The sequence below is a fragment of the Aegilops tauschii genome, chromosome 5, assembly GCF_002575655.3.
Source record: "Aegilops tauschii subsp. strangulata cultivar AL8/78 chromosome 5, Aet v6.0, whole genome shotgun sequence".
In the NCBI taxonomy this organism is placed as follows: domain Eukaryota; kingdom Viridiplantae; phylum Streptophyta; class Magnoliopsida; order Poales; family Poaceae; genus Aegilops; species Aegilops tauschii.
In genome coordinates, this window is record NC_053039.3 from 185,178,757 (window position 1) to 185,195,170 (window position 16,414).

The following is a 16,414-nucleotide window of genomic DNA, read 5'->3' on the forward strand; positions in this document are numbered from 1 at the left end:
GAGAGAGTCGGCCGCGGCGTTTGTAAGCCGGTGCGGACCGGCGAGTCAATTGCAACGCTGGAAACGGCACGGACGCGGGCGAGTCGGCTGCAAGTGCGGATGTCAAGTCAGCCGCGTGTGTTGATGTAGCGGGGGGGCGACTTGCGCACGTATCCATCCAGAACACGGCACGAACATGCTAGCGCAAAAATAATATTGGCGCACGCTCCTTTATGACACCTTTGTAATAAATAATGGTCCTGCGAAAAAATACCACAGACGAGTGTAATTGTTCTCAAACAAAATATATTTTGATAAAATACTTAGAAAAAATAGCACCTGATGTTTTTATCAGGCGGACGTATTATCAGTACGATTCCTCTGGCTTCCTCAAGTTGTATCTATGTGTGAGGTACGGGAGGTGCATGGAAAGTGAATAGTATATGCATGTGATTAGCATACTGGCCGCATAATCCATGTATGTAGCAGGTTTTCTCCTCATTGCTTCAAGTGGCAAAGTAACAACAATACCCTGCCCGTCCTTTTCTCCTTTGTCTACAGATGACTCGACAGTTGACGAGTCCACAGCGATGACTCAGGCAGACGGCAGCTCAGCAGGGCAGCGGCCTGTCACCAGCCGCAGGGGCGGAGTCCAGCAGAGGCGAGCAGATCGGCATGAGACGAGGGAGCGGCCGAGGCAGCTTATTGACACGGAGGTAAGGCGGTTCAAGGCGCGGCCGGTCGCAACGGCTTGGCGTAGCTACGGAAGCGACGCCAGTGGAGGCAGCAACACACAAGCAGGGGTGGCCCGAGGCCTGCTCTGGCAGGGGCCGCGACGGCTCTTGTTGGAAGAAGTAAGGCCGGCGGCTCAGAGACAGAATCCGGCGGGAGCGGCGACCCGAGGCGAAGCGGCTTTCCGCAAGGGCGAAAACGGCGGCGGACGCGCGAGGCACCGCACAGCTCAACAGGGTGGCTCGGGGCAGTGGCGATGCTAGCCTGGCGCGGTCGACGGCGGCTCGGCACGGTGGCCCAGGACCGCGGGCAGCTCGGCAGCAGAAACTCAACGGTCGAGGAGTCCGGGTCGTGGCCGGCCCTATTTCCGGGTCGTGGCCCCCTTGTCCTTTGAATTTTTTTTCTCTCTCAGGCGGACTCACGTCGTAATTTTCTTCCATATTTCTTGACTCGGTCTCCGTCTCCTGGTAGCTTCCTTGTGTGCGTGTATATCAATCGAAGCTTGACCAAGGGAAAGAACTGATTTTGGTTTCAGATCACGTACGAGTCAAAGATGCTACCGCGTACTTTTGAACTTGATCAATCTTCACGTCAGGGAAAGGTAGCAGCAGCAATAATTTATTCCCTTTAGGACTTGAAGTCTAGGAATCACGGATGCAGAAAAGTGAAAAAACTTGGGACAACTGCAGCACTTCTGGTGGGATATGCTTTCTTCGGCGACTTGTGATCACCCTCGCCGTACAGCACGCAATCCTAAAATCTGTTGTCACCAAAAACTTTTGTCTTGGACTCTTCAGATTACCACGACGCATGAGGCGGCCGTACAGCATGTAACCCTAAAATCAATCTCAATTTCATATCCGCTGCCGCAGAACCCTTCGTCAATCTTGACTGATGAACTTTATAGTTGATGTGGATTTTCCACGCCGGTTCTCGTTGAGCCGGAAAATTGTGAACTTCTCGACCCATAAAAAAGATCCCTCCAAGAACTCAACACCACCGTGCGCAGGCCCCACGGTGGGCGCCAACTTTCATGGAATTGTCACGGCAGATGTCCTAGTGTGAGAACTTAGTCGTGAGGCCAACGCATCTATGCGGTAGCTTGAGAGGGGTTGATCGGGACGAGAGACGCAACACGCAAGACAAGAATTTAGACAGCTTCGGGCCCCGGGAAACATCATCCGGTAATAGCCCTACATGCTGTTTGTGGCTAGGTCTCATTATGATCATGAGAGAGTCGCCGGTAAGCCAGCTCTTTGTGTCTAGCACTAGAGATTGTTTCTTATTACCTGTCCCCCTTTGGGGAGCCCTGCCCCTCCTTATATATGTTGAAGGGGCGGGTTACATGACTAGTCCTAATAGGATTAGGATTACTCTATTACAAGTGGAGTCCTAGTCTTGCTTCCTTTGTAGGAGAATATTCCTTATGTCTTCTTCTTAAGCCGGCCCACCATAGCATGAGCCGGCCTTCTGGGCCTTAGGCCTTGTCATCCATCTGAAACACCCGTCAGGTCACCAATGAGTCTTCAGGCTCGTGAGTCGTCACACTAGTGAACCGCCAGACACATGAATCGCCAATCTTCTGGGGGTTTCCAATGAAACGCCAAGTCCGTCCGGGTCATATATCCGGCCGGGTCATACCGCGGGGTATATCCCCGACACAACATGTATGTGAATTAGTTCATCCCAACCTATTTTAGAAAGACATCATATAGTTTTGTCATGTCATCCTGTTTAGATACTCATCATATGTTGAATTATGCCATTATATCATGTTAAGTTGTCCATCATATATCTGAAACTGTGTCATGCTATCCTGTTTAGTTAGGCATCATATATGTGAAATTGTGTTATGCTGTCCTATTTGGTTAGACAACATATATGTGAATTACCACATCTGTCTATCATACAATGTATGTACATTCAATTTCTTTTCTTGTTTATCAGCCATTTAAATTGGAGGGGGTGATGGCAGTATCTAAGGGAGCAAAAACCCGTTCTTCACAAAAGACAGTGCTACCCGTCAATGCAGATAGAACCATGGTTGTACTGGCCCACAAACTAGCCCCACCACACATAATTGAGACTCTTCCAGATTGCACACTTACATCGTTGGGCAGAGAACTAGCTACAACCCATCTAACCCCAACCCCAGCGGATAGTAACCCACTTCTAGTTGACAAAGCACCATGTCCACCACAGAGTACCCCCACACGAGCAGTTTGTAAAGCAACTGCAGTGCCCAAAGCACGAAGACCACCACAGCGAACCCAAACTCCACGTTTAAAGAAGAAGAGCAATTGTTCTTAGGTTAGATTCCTTAGTTGTGGTCCATACTCCTTTGTTGTTGCATCACTGAATTTACTCATACAAACTACTTTCGAATTAGAAGGATCCAATTGAAACTCCAATGGCGCAACAGGTATGTTTTAAACCTATTTGTTTCACTGGATTGCTGTTCTAACTTCTTGCTCTATGTTGATTTCAGTTTCAGTTGTATAAACAGTTATGTTCTCATGTGATGCACATTACAAGTGTTGCCAATGTTGTGTAGTTTCTCACACTTATATTCTGTCTATGCTGCTGTGTCTTAAAAATATATGAGTTGAACTGTGTCTCTATCTTGATTTGGCAACATAAACTAGAATGATATGGACAATACAGTGACCATAGTACATAGATATATGTTTGTTTCATGTTATTATCCTATCCACCGTACTACTTAACCGGTTTACCAAAATGAGTTTCGTATACTACATGCTAAACATGTGATGTGTCTGCTTGTTTCTCTTGTAGTATGCGAACAGAATATTGGAGAAGAGGACCCCACTATGCAATGGTAGAGAAGGTAATGCAGATAAGGTTCAAGATAGTGAGACAACCCTGTTGGTCTCCAAGAAAGGTGATAAAAACGATCTTGTAGACAGTGAGAAAACCCCACAGTCCTGTGTTGATGTAGTGTTCGATTACTGGCCAGTACCGCTGGCACAAGCTCTTCGAACTCGCTGCCTGAATCACTTCGGCTTCTTCAATCTCAGCTACAAGCTGAAAGGCATCAGTCAGCTGTGCTGCGGCAAGAAGCCGAAGGACTGAGGAAGTCCCTGCAGGATTCAGATACATACTTTCTTGTGCAACAGCAAGTGCTGGAGGATTTAAGCGCCAAACAAGAGAAAGTTAATAAGCTTGCTAAGCATCTTGCCAGCATTATGGGTACCCAGGATATTGTTTCTTGAGCTCTTCTGAAGTGGTTTCAGTTCTGGACTTGTTTTGCTGCAGCGTTTATTTGCACTGGTCGCCAAGTTTGACAACCAGTGTATATGATATGCGGCTTTGTTCCCTATATTTGCACTGGTGGCGAACTTTGATGCCCAGTGGATATAATATGTGTAATAGTTGTGATACCTAGCGTAAGTTGCTTGCTTATTTATTTCCTTGTTGTCTTGTTTATTTGTTTGCTTGTAGTCAGTGCAGTTCTTTTTTCGCGGTTTGCTAGTGGCCGCAATAGCCTATTTTTAAAACTAGTCCACAATAACCACGGGCTACATATTTACTGTAGTTACCATGGGTCTCCTACGGGCCGTAGAAACAATGGGCCTTCTAAGGGTCGTAGAAACGATGTGCCTTCTACGGGCCGTAGCATCGATGGGCCTTCTACGGGCCGTATGATCGATCGGCCAAACATGGGCCAATAACAGACCACATTATGGGCCATAAACGGGCTAGATTTGGAATCGTCCATTCATGGGCCGTCGTCAATCTGCCATAGTTGATGACGCTACGAAAACGGCCCAACCAATTAATGGGCCGCAAACGGACCGATTGTAACCATGGGCTGAATTTGGCCCACAAGCAGAAAAGGCCAGTAACGGGCCGTAAGTAACCGAATGCTGAAAATAAGCCCAAGAATAAATGGGCCCTGAGAAGGCCGAAAGATAACACTGGTTGGAAACGGCCCAATGGAATAATGGGCCATTAATGGGTATAAAGCGGTACATTGTTCATTGCGGGCCAGATTCACCACGGGCCTTTAATGGGCCAAGAGTTACAAATGCCCTCGTATGGGCCGGAAGACATCATGGGCCACACATGTGTCGGAAGTTACAACGGGCTGGAATCATATTGGACGGCCCAGATGAAGCTACTGGGCTTAATTCCGGTAGGCCGTAACGGGCCATGAGTTAGCGGGCCGTAAATGGGCTATATACGAACAGGCCGTTAACAGGCTTTTCGTGGGCCGGCCCGTTACCGGTTGACCAAGTCAAACTGGCCGGCCTTTTCACCGGAATGGGCCTCTGTTGGGCCATGCCACGTGTCGACGTATCATAGGCGCCTCATGTCCAATGAATGGATGACATATGTCCCAACGGTGAGCCCGCGTGTTTCCTCCGGCCAATGACAATTTTACACGTGGAAAATCCTCATTGGTCTGGTCTGTTAACGGGTTATCGGATACAAAACCAGACCCGATAGCTTAACGGCGACCCGTTACGGTGGATGCCACGTGTCAGTCACCCTTGACAAAAGCACTTCTATGACGCGCGATTTATCGTCATGGAAGTGGACACTTCCGTGATGATAATTTTGGTAATGTCATGGAACACTTCTACGACAGCACAGGTATGACTACCTTGATTCTGTTATAAAATCGTCATGGGTGTACATGCATGATAGAAAACGTGACCTACTGTGACAAACACGTATCATCACGGAAGTGTCTTTTTTGTAGTGATATACTGTTCATCACATATATAGCCAGTTAAATTCTCAACCCAGAATGGCGTGCATGCCCTGTAAACCGATACGGAGGAAGTAGTAAAAATGAGGTGATTTTACCGAGCGATGGGCGGGGGAGCATGGCCTGTCATGCGGTCCCACGTGTCATGATGTACCAAGGCGATGCGCATGTCCCTCTTGAAGCAGAACAATGGCAGAAGCAATACTACGTGGTTTTCTTGAAGGAGATGATGGCGAAGCGAAGTGTGAAATAATGGTTGCTTCGTCCGTCTGGGAAGGTGTGGCATTGTGATTTGACGTCTCATTGCTCATTACTACTACTGGGGCGGTACGACTGGGGTGCGTCCCCCTGCTGTTCTGCACTGTTATTTGGTGCATGGCACGTCAACCCGGTTGCTATATGTCCCACATGTCGGCGAAAGGAAGTACAGAATTCATGAAAGGGAGCGTCGACGGAGGAGTACAAGACACAGCTTGGTTCTTGCTGCTTCGCACGATCCATCGATACAAACCCGGACTAAAAAAAGGCGAGGGCGGGTCTTTTCCCGCGCGGCAGGCAGGGGAGTTTGGCATAGTCTGTTCGAGGCAACAAGGCAGGAAGGGAAACAAGCAAATAAAGGTTGAGCGACTTAGTTTTGGGAAAATCTGATTTTATAGAGTACGTACCCACTATGAAAGTAGTATACTACTTACTACTCCCTCTTTTCCGGTTTATAGGGCTAGTCTAAAAAAATTCATTTTCCGTTTTATAAGTCTCAATTCTACCAGTAGTAGTAGGACCATCACATGTTGGATTTCGAGATGTGTTAAATAACCCGACGCAACCATCTATATCTATATCTATACCAATATAAAAAGACCCAAATAGGCAAATTCAATTTATCTCGGACATCAAATCATGTCAATCCAATGACCTAGACTGCTTCAATGTCGAGTGCTCGACACGTTTAGGCCTCATTTGGTTGCCCGAGGAAACATGCCCTGGGTAGCAAACCCCATCGAGGGATTTTGAGGGTCAGGTAGGATCCCCTTCTACCACGGGGGAAATCTCCCAAAGTCCACTTTACCAAATGGCAACAGGTGGACGGGGCCAAAATCCCCAGAAGAAGATAAATAAAAAAACACAAAAATGAAGGATTCCATGCAATCAATTCTGAAACAGCTCAGAAAAATACCATGAATAATTACAAAAAAACACAAATATATTCAATACATTACATATAATTCTAGAAATCACAGAAAATCAAGGAATTTGCAAATGTATAAATAATCATTCATTTACACTATCATCTTCGGACACTCATGAGAATATAGTCAGAACTAAAGATGTCACATAACATAAAGAGGCAACATTTCTTAGGTACTCTAATACAGAACAAGAAATCAAGTGTCACTCCACTCGTGCTGAGTGGCGATCCAAATTGGGACTACGACCTTCGTGAGCTAGAGGTGTAAGAATGTAGCCGACTCCAACAAAAATTGTGTTGTAGCCTCGTCTCAGAAGTGTAGCCCCCCTGATTTATACAAATGAAGGATCATAAGCTGGGAAAGAGAAGCATATGAGAAATTATTAACAGATTCTAATATGACATCATAACACAAATCGCATTGGCATTTCAGTTCCGATCTTTTATGTGCAAAAGTCAAAATCGCCGAAAAAGACCCCAATGGCCAGTCCAGATTGGTTATCTGAAACCAATACTGGCTAAGGCATACTCATACAGATCTTAACACTAATACAACAGAACAAAAAATAACTTTTGTGATCGCTGGTGACACTCTTAAGGCGATAATTCAATTACAACGATCTTATCATTAAGAAATGGGTATTAGCCTACCAAAGTACGGAGATTATAGATTATACATATAAATTAGGAAACATGAAATACAAAAATAATTAGCAAAATTACAAAATAATTCAACCCACCTCAACAGTTACACGAGTCGAGTCCCAGAAAACCTCATAGTGTCTAGGATAAATTTATCGTGCCCCCAGTTTTTCTTCTTTTGGGGGGCCCTAGTACATCCATATACTACCCTTTCTTCTTGGTGCCCCCAGTACATCCATATACAACTCCTGCAATCATATAATAATAAAATACTACTCTGGCGGAATGATTAGAAAAATAATTCTGAAGTATTGTTGCCACAGCTTGGAGCATATAGTAATTGCAACCGACAGAAAGCACAACTTACCTCCAGATAAATCAAATCACATACCTTGAAAATGTAAATTGAAAATCTGAATGATAAATGCTAATCTGCAGATGTATATAGTGACCCTCATCTAAACACATAGACCAAATGGTAATCCATGTATTATTGGAGCGAGACCAACTAGCTCCTTATGTTTGCAGAAGTTGATCAAAGGATAACATCAACTAGATTTAATTTTCTATGGAGGCACTGCTAGGGTAACATCAAATGATCAATTCAGAATAACTCATGTTATTGCAAATGAAAGAATAGGCAGAGTTTGGAAACAAAGGTTCGTGGATCTACAAACAGTCAGATGGATATAACTCAGGTTCAGATAAAACTCAGGTCAATAATGGCGCAAAATAAATAAAGATAAGATGGATGTAGTGCAGAACAAGAAAATATAAGACGAACTGTCTACACACCTTATGTTCTCTCCATCGCAGAAATTTCCTCCTTGAACAAATAAAGTCTAAGACATGAGTCAGTGGTATTGATGAATATTTCTTGATTTATTTGGTGTTGTGTCCTTTGTCATGTGTGAAACAAACTTGACATCAATAGATCAGGATATCCATAGATACAAGAAGAGTGTTGAGCTATGCAAAGTGTATGATGCGTAATGGCATGTAACTGCACATGCTGTCTAAAAAGTATGCCATGGTGAATTTAATTGCAGAGGATACCAAAACTAAAAATAGAAAATTTATAACTACGAAAAAAGCATAAAAATAAACAATTGTAGTATGTACTGCCATAAGGATCTAACAAAGAAAAACGTTCAGTATTTGCCTGTCTACACAAAAGCAATTAACTTGCCTAAACCAAAGTTCACAAGACTCACCAGTAATTTAATGCAGAAAATCCACTGCATTTGCCACATTCTTCAGAATTGCACCTAAATTCTAATGTATGCAGCCAATAATCTAACTTCAATAGACAAACTGCCACACATTAGGCAATGCTTTGCTCTGTAGTAACAAGAGTCCAAACAAGAAAAATGGTCCTTGAAATATCCAAAATATAGCATCAGACCTCACAATCAATCACAAGAGCCAATTGACCAATCAAAACACTGTGCAGATCTAGGGGGGAGAAGCGAAAGGAAGAGATTGTGCTCACCATTAATTTGACAATGGTGGGAGAGGTCCAAGTCTGATTAGCTGTAAAATGAGGAAAAGACGCTCAGGTCCGTGGATCTGGAGCAACATCATCAGTGCTAACCGAGGCATCAAATAGGTGGTAGTGGTGGACGAGGAAGAGGAGCGGGCTAACCTGGCTCGGAGGACGGGGAAGGTGACCGCTAGCCCATTGCTGTTCGTCTGAGGAGATATGAGCCGCGAGGGGTAGTCGATCTCGCCGGAAGTAGAAACTGACCTCTGGGCCATCGCCATCACCGGGCAGAGGATCTTGGCAGGAGAGAGGGGGTGACGTCGTCGGCGGGGGGAGAAGCTCTTGGCTAGAGGCGCGGGTGGCCGCCGGAGGCACAAGCTCGGGAGGATTGAGTCGGCGTCGTCGCTTCTCGAGGATTTCCTGCCCGACTTGATGAGATCAGGGAATCGCTCCCGGGGAAGGGACATGGAAAGGGCAGGGGTCCCTCTTGACGGTGTGCTACCAAATGACGTCGTGGGCTGCCCCGAGTCAACTCGGCCCGTGGCTTCTTCCCCCAGGCATAAGGCCGGGATCCCCCGGGGATCCACGACAAGCAAATGAGGGCTTAGCGTGCAGTTAATTTCATGTCAAATATAGTTTTAATACATAATACTCCCTCCGTTTCTAAATATTTGTTTTTCTAGGCATTTTAAATGACTATCACATACGGATGTATGTAGACATATTTTAGAGTGTAGATTCACTCATTTTACTCCGTATGTAGTCACTTGTTGAAATGCCTAGAAAAACAAGTATTTAGGAACGGAGGGAGTAACATGTAAATAATATCTTACTCAATATCCGCATGCACTTAATATACTTCCAAATTAACGTGCATTGCACGTATATAATTACTAGTTGTCAAGAGAAAACTCACCAATGCATGTAGAAGTTCTTGGAAATTTAGTGGTCATACATGCATTCATTCTAATTAATGCCTCGGTAAACATAACTTCTTGAGAAAAACGAGCGTACATTACTTATGCAAACTACGAAATTAATTCCACCACTCACCGTCTATCTTGGTTGGAGAGATTTTGAAATTGAGCCATAAAATAGAAAGGAGGGAGTAGTAACATAGCCTAGGGTAGCTTGCTGCACCACGGACTCCAAGAAAATTGATGTAGGGGTACTACTCCTATATACTACTCCAAAGAAATTGAGCCATAAACTAGAACGGAGGAAGTACTACTAAAAGACATATATTCCAAACAATATGATAATCTCTCTAACCAATGTAGGGACGAGGAGTAAACGGAGGGAGTAGTAAAATTTTCTCCTCGTCCTGGGAGCCACCGCGCACGTGGGCGAGGGAGCGGGCGTAAGGCGTAGCACTACTACCTCCGTCCTAGTTTATAGGTCACCTTTGTAGTTCGTGCCAAATTCTGGCCAAATATTTAGCTAACAAAATGTTAATGCATGTCAACAAAAATTATATCGTTGGATTCGTATTTCAACATAGTTTTCAATGATATAATTTTTGGTAACATGCACGAACGTTTTTTTAGTTCAATCTATAGTCAAAATTTGATACAATATACAATGGGGACCAATAAACCGGGACGGAGGTAGTTTCTAGTAAGCAAGCTTCACCTCGTCCTGCGAGCCATCGCGCCCGTGGGCGGGGAGACGGCGTAGTAAGCAAGCTTCTCCTCGTTCTGCGAGTTGTCGGGACACATCAAAAGTAATACGCACAGAGCATCCCGAGTGTATAGAGCATTGCCTCTAAGGTAGGCCCCACATGGTTTGCCTCTTTTTTAACATAACGCGTCAAGTCGCAATTTATTTGTTCACCCGTGGTAGACGATCCTCCATCAAGTACACAACTAGTACACGTGTCAAATTATCACGTGCGCTGCATGTTCGTACAGAAATGAGCTCCACCATGTACCCGCGTGGGTGTGGTGGGAAAAGAGACGGGAGTACGTGCGCCGTGCGTGCACCTCTTCTCTTTGTGCACGTCCCCACCTACATGGGTGCGTGTGAGAGAGATACTACATAGACATAATGCGCCGTCCATCCCCATGACTCCGCCCAGTCCGACCACCAGTCACCACCACGCCCCACTCCTCCTCACCTTATCTCTCATCTTTCTCGAGATATCATTTTTTCGATGAAATTCTTGAGATACCATTTTTCCAATAAAATTCTCGAGATATCATTAGTTTTTACACATGGGACTACTCCTACATGGGTCAATCACAATAGGTGTTTTGTAAAAAATGCATCTTGATGTTCCGTGCAATGCACGGGCATCTTGCTAGTCCATGAAAACAACACATGGCAAAATTTCACGGCGAACGAGGGATTTGAATCTGCTGGGAAGGGTTGTTTGGATTTTGCGCGGGGTAGCCAAAATATTGGCGACCATTTTGTCCACCGGTGCCTTTGCCACCGATGAATGAGGAATGGCTCGGGTGCTCATGCATCCTCCAGCGCGCACGTTGGAGACGAGCTCGCACAAGCTGTGCTTTTTTTGTCCCACCATGCCGCCCGAGCCGACCGCAGACCGACCGGCGACCCGCATATTACGTCATCCAACCGTAGCCGCACACATTCTGACAGCAACTCAACCAACAGGACGAAATTCATGCAAACACGGCGATATTTCTCATAAACAATGACGGAATTCATATAAAATACCAGATTTTCAAACAAACATGACGGATTTCATTACATTTAAATCAACTAAGCGGTGCTAGTTGTGGACATCACAGGTATATAATACCTGGCCTAAATGGTCGCCCGCCGATCCATTTGTGTTCCTCATGTCCGGCAGCACGATCACCGGACTGCCGAGAGCCCCCGAGGTATATGCTTTAGCGCAAAGGACGGCTGATGACCCATAAGTGTAAGGGATCTATCATAGTCCTTTCGATAAGTAAGAGTGTCGAACCCAACGAGTAGCAGAAGGAAATGACAAGCGGTTTTCAGTAAGGTATTCTCTGCAAGCACTGAAATTATAGGTAACAGATAGTTTTGTGATAAGGTAATTTGTAACGGGTAACAAGTAATGAAAGTAAATAAGGTGCAGCAAGATGGCCCAATCCTTTTTGTAGCAAAGGACAAGCCTGGACAAACTCTTATATAGAGAAAAGCGCTCCTGAGGACACATGGGAATTATCGTCAAGCTAGTTTTCATCACGCTCATATGATTCGCGTTCGTTACTTTGATAATTTGGTATGTGGGTGGACCGGTGCTTGGGTACTGCCCTTTCTTGGACAAGCATCCCACTTATGATTAACCCCTATTGCAAGCATCCGCAACTACAAAAGAAGTATTAAGGTAAACCTAACCATAGCATGAAACATATGGATCCAAATCAGCCCCTTACGAAGCAACGCATAAACTAGGGTTTAAGCTTCTGTCACTCTAGCAACCCATCATCTACTTATTAATTCCCAATGCCTTCCTCTAGGCCCAAACAATGGTGAACTGTCATGTAGTCGACGTTCACATAACACCGCTAGAGGAAAGACAACATACATCTCATCAAAATATCGAACGAATACCAAATTCACATGACTACTTATAGCAAGACTTCTCCCATGTCCTCAGGAACAAACGTAACTACTCACAAATCATATTCATGTTCATAATCAGAGGGGTATTAATATGCATAAAGGATCTGAACATATGATCTTCCACCAAATAAACCAACTAGCATCAACTACAAGGAGTAATCAACACTACTAGCAACCTACAGGTACCAATCTGAGGTTTTGAGACAAAGATTGGATACAAGAGATGAACTAGGGTTTGAGAGGAGATGGTGCTGGTGAAGATGTTGATGGAGATTGATCCCCTCCCGATGAGAGGATCGATGGTGATGATTTCCCCCTCCCGGAGGGATGTTTCCCCGCCAAAACAGCTCTGCCGGAGCCCTAGATTGGTTCCGCCAAGGTTCCGCCCCGTGGCGGCGGTGTTTCGTCCCGAAAGCTTGCTTATGATTTTTTTCCAGGGTAAAAGACTTCATATAGCAGAAGATGGGCACCGGAGGCCTGCTAGGGGGCCCACGAGGCAGGGGGCGCGCCCAGGAGGTAGGGCGCGCCCCCACCCTCGTGGCCAGGGTGTGGGCCCCCTCTGGTTGATTCTTTCTCCAGTATTTTTTATTAATTCCAAAAACTGCCTCCGTGAAGTTTCAGGACTTTTAGAGCTGTGCAGAATAGGTCTCTGATATTTGCTCCTTTTCCAGCCCAGAATTCCAGCTGCCGACATTCTCCCTCTTCATGTAAACCTTGTAAAATAAGAGAGAAAAGGCATAAGTATTGTGACATAACGTGTAATAACAGCTCATAATGCAATAAATATTGATATAAAAGCATGATGCAAAATGGACGTATCAAATCCCCCAAGCTTAGACCTCGCTTGTCCTCAAGCGGAAGCCGATATCGAAAAATATGTCCACATGTTTAGAGATAGAGGTGTCGATAAAATAAAATACGGACAAGAGGGCATCATGATCATTCTTATAACAGCAACATATATAAATATTGTCACATGATTTCTTATGCTCAAGTAATAATCTATTCACAATTTCAAGTATGAATCAGAAACTTCATTGAGAACTAACAAACTATGATCTCAGTCATTGAAGCAATTGCAATTTATCATAACATCGTAAAGAGTCAATATAAGAGCTTTTCAGCAAGCCCACATACTCAACTATCATTTAGTCTTTCATAATTGCTAACACTCACGCAATACTTACGGGTATGGAGTTTTAATCATACACAGAGAAAGATAGGGGCTTATAGTGTTGCCTCCCAACCTTTTACCTCAAGGGTAATGTCAACAATAATAATTCATGCTAACTTACATCCAATTGGATATATATATCAGGATCTTTCCAACACAAGGTGCTTGCCAAAGGATAAAATGTAAAAAGGAAAGGTGAAGATCACCATGACTCTTGCATAAGGTATAAGACAAAAGTAAAAGGTAGGCCCTTCGCAGAGGGAAGCAGAGGTTGTCATGTGTTTTTATGGTTGGATGCACGAAATCTTAATGCAAAAGAACGTCACTTTATATTGCCACTTGTGATATGGACCTTTATTATGCAGTCCGTCGCTTTTATTGCTTCCACATCACAAGATCGTACAAAGCTTATTTTCTCCACACTAATAAATCATACATATTTAGAGAGCAATTTTTATTGAATCCAACATGACAACTTACTTGCAGGATCTTACTCAATCCATAGGTAGGTAAGGTGGACTCTCATGGCAAACCCAGGTTTACGGATATTTGGAAGCACAAGTAGTATCTCTACTTGGTGCAAAGAATTTGGCTAGCATGAGGGGGAAAGGCAAGCTCAACATGTTGGATGATCCATGACAATATACTTTATTTCGGATATAAGAAAACATAACCCACTACGTTGTCTTCCTTATCCAACATCAACTCTTTAGCATGTCATATTTTAATGAGTGCTCACAATCATAAAAGATGTCCAAGATAGTGTATTTATATGTGAAAACCTCTCTTTCTTTATTACTTCCTATTAATTGCAACGATGAGCAAAACTATGTTTGTCAACTCTCAACTACTTTTATTCATCACACTCTTTATATGTGAAGTCATTACTCTCCATAAGATCAATATGATCTCTTTATTTCTTTTTATTCTTTCTTGTATTCCCTCAAGATCATAGCAAGATAGTCAAGCCCTTGAATCAACACTAATCTTTATTATATATAGCTCACGGACTCGATTACGTAGAAGGATCATAAAGCAAAACTCATAACTAATTCATACTAAAACTTTATTCTACTAGATCAAGATATTACTAAAATGATCGAACTAAGAAAAACGGTAAAGATAGGAGTGTGATGGTGATACGATACCGGGGCACCTCCCCCAAGCTTGGCAGTTGCCAAGGGGAGTGCCCATACCCACGTATTTATATCTCTTTCCTCGGGGGTGGTGATGATGGAGTTGTTGATGATGTAGGACTGTCGTCCCTCTTCCAAGGCATAGGCTCACCATCATAGAAGGATGATCGAGTCTCCGGGATCCTTAAATCTGCAGCCAAACTCATCCTCTTGAATCTATATTCATACTCACAGTTTTGGTTTTGCAGGTCATAGATCTGGGCTTGGAGGTGCTCGATTTTCTCGTGAAGCTTGAAGATGGCCTCCCCAATGTCCTTGGCGTCCAGCTTGTGGTTGTTGGTGAACTCCATGATCATTATGTGATTGGCGTCGAGTCCATGCTCCACCATCTCCTGACACTTGAAAACTTGTTGCTCCATTGCTTCAAGCCTTGTCTCCACGCTTCCGGTCCTCCTTGGTCCCTCAACATCGCAGATGTGCAGCAACCCCTCACGTATCTCAATGGTTTGAGGATGTTGCAGCACCTCCGCGAGGTAGGGGTTGATGACCTTCTCGAAGAACTTGTCCTTGGGGGCACTTGGGGACGTCATGGTGATCTAAATCTGTCAGAAAAACAGCTCGAAACAAGAACAGAGGAAATTTGCGTGATACGAGGGTCAAAACCTTCGGGAGACTATATAATGAATGTTTACCAACTAAAAGAAGTATCGTGCAAGAAAACGGAGTCCGGAGAGCACACAAGGTACCCACGAGGCAGGGGGCGCGCCCTCCACCCCCGTGGACGCCTCGTGTCCTTCCTGGACTACTTCTTATTTTCCTATTTTCTTAAATATTCCAAAACAGAGAAAAATTGCCATTAGAACTGTTTTGGAGTCGGTTTACTTACCGTACCACATACCTATTCCTTTTCGGAGTCTGAAGCGTTTTGGAAAGTGTCCCTTATGTATTCCTTCGGGGTCACGGTTTCAATAACATTTGTTTCAACATTTATAGGATTACCTGAGATATAATGTTTGATTCTTTGACCGTTCACCACCTTTGGATTTGTGCCTTCGAAGTTGTTGATTTTTATGGCACCGGAACGATAGACCTCCTCGATAACGTAAGGACCTTCCCATTTAGAGAGAAGTTTTCCTGCAAAAAATCTTAAACGAGAGTTGAATAGCAACACATAGTCACCTACATTAAACTCACGCTTTTGTATCCTTTTGTCATGCCATCTTTTAACATTTTCTTTAAACAGTTTGGCATTCTCATAGGCCTGGGTTCTCCATTCATCAAGTGAGCTAATGTCAAATAGTCTCTTCTCACCGGCGAGTTTGAAATCATAATTGAGCTCTTTAATGGCCCAATATGCCTTATGTTCTAGTTAGAGAGGTAAGTGACATGCTTTTCCATAAACCATTTTATAAGGAGACATACCCATAGGATTTTTATATGCAGTTCTATAGGCCCATAATGCATCATCAAGTTTCTTGGACCAATTCTTTCTAGATCTATTAACAGTCTTTTGCAAAATTAATTTGAGCTCTCTATTACTAAGTTCTACTTGACCACTAGACTGTGGGTGATATGGAGATGCAATTCTATGATTAACATCGTACTTAGCAAGCATTTTACGAAAAACACCATGAATAAAATGTGAACCACCATCAGTCATTAAGTATCTAGGGAGTCCAAACCTCGGAAAAATAACTTCTTTAAGCATCTTAATAGAGGTGTTATGATCAGCACTACTAGTTGGAATAGCTTCTACCCACTTAGTAACATAATCAACGGCAAC

At 44.0% G+C, this 16,414-nt stretch overlaps 1 long non-coding RNA gene across 3 annotated transcripts; it reads right to left on the minus strand.

Annotated features, from left to right (window-relative positions):
• Positions 1 to 6,688: 6,688 nt before the first annotated feature.
• Positions 6,689 to 9,360, minus strand: LOC109748947 (uncharacterized). 3 transcript variants are annotated; one of them, XR_002229470.4, is made up of 4 exons: positions 8,920 to 9,313; positions 8,070 to 8,807; positions 7,373 to 7,522; positions 6,689 to 6,959 (listed from the first exon to the last, which is right to left on the minus strand). It is a non-coding gene; the product is annotated as an uncharacterized lncRNA (long non-coding RNA). The 3 variants fall into 3 exon arrangements; XR_002229469.4 differs by having other exon boundaries at positions 7,373 to 8,807; positions 8,920 to 9,360; XR_005756679.3 differs by having other exon boundaries at positions 7,373 to 8,843; positions 8,920 to 9,282.
• Positions 9,361 to 16,414: the final 7,054 nt, after the last annotated feature.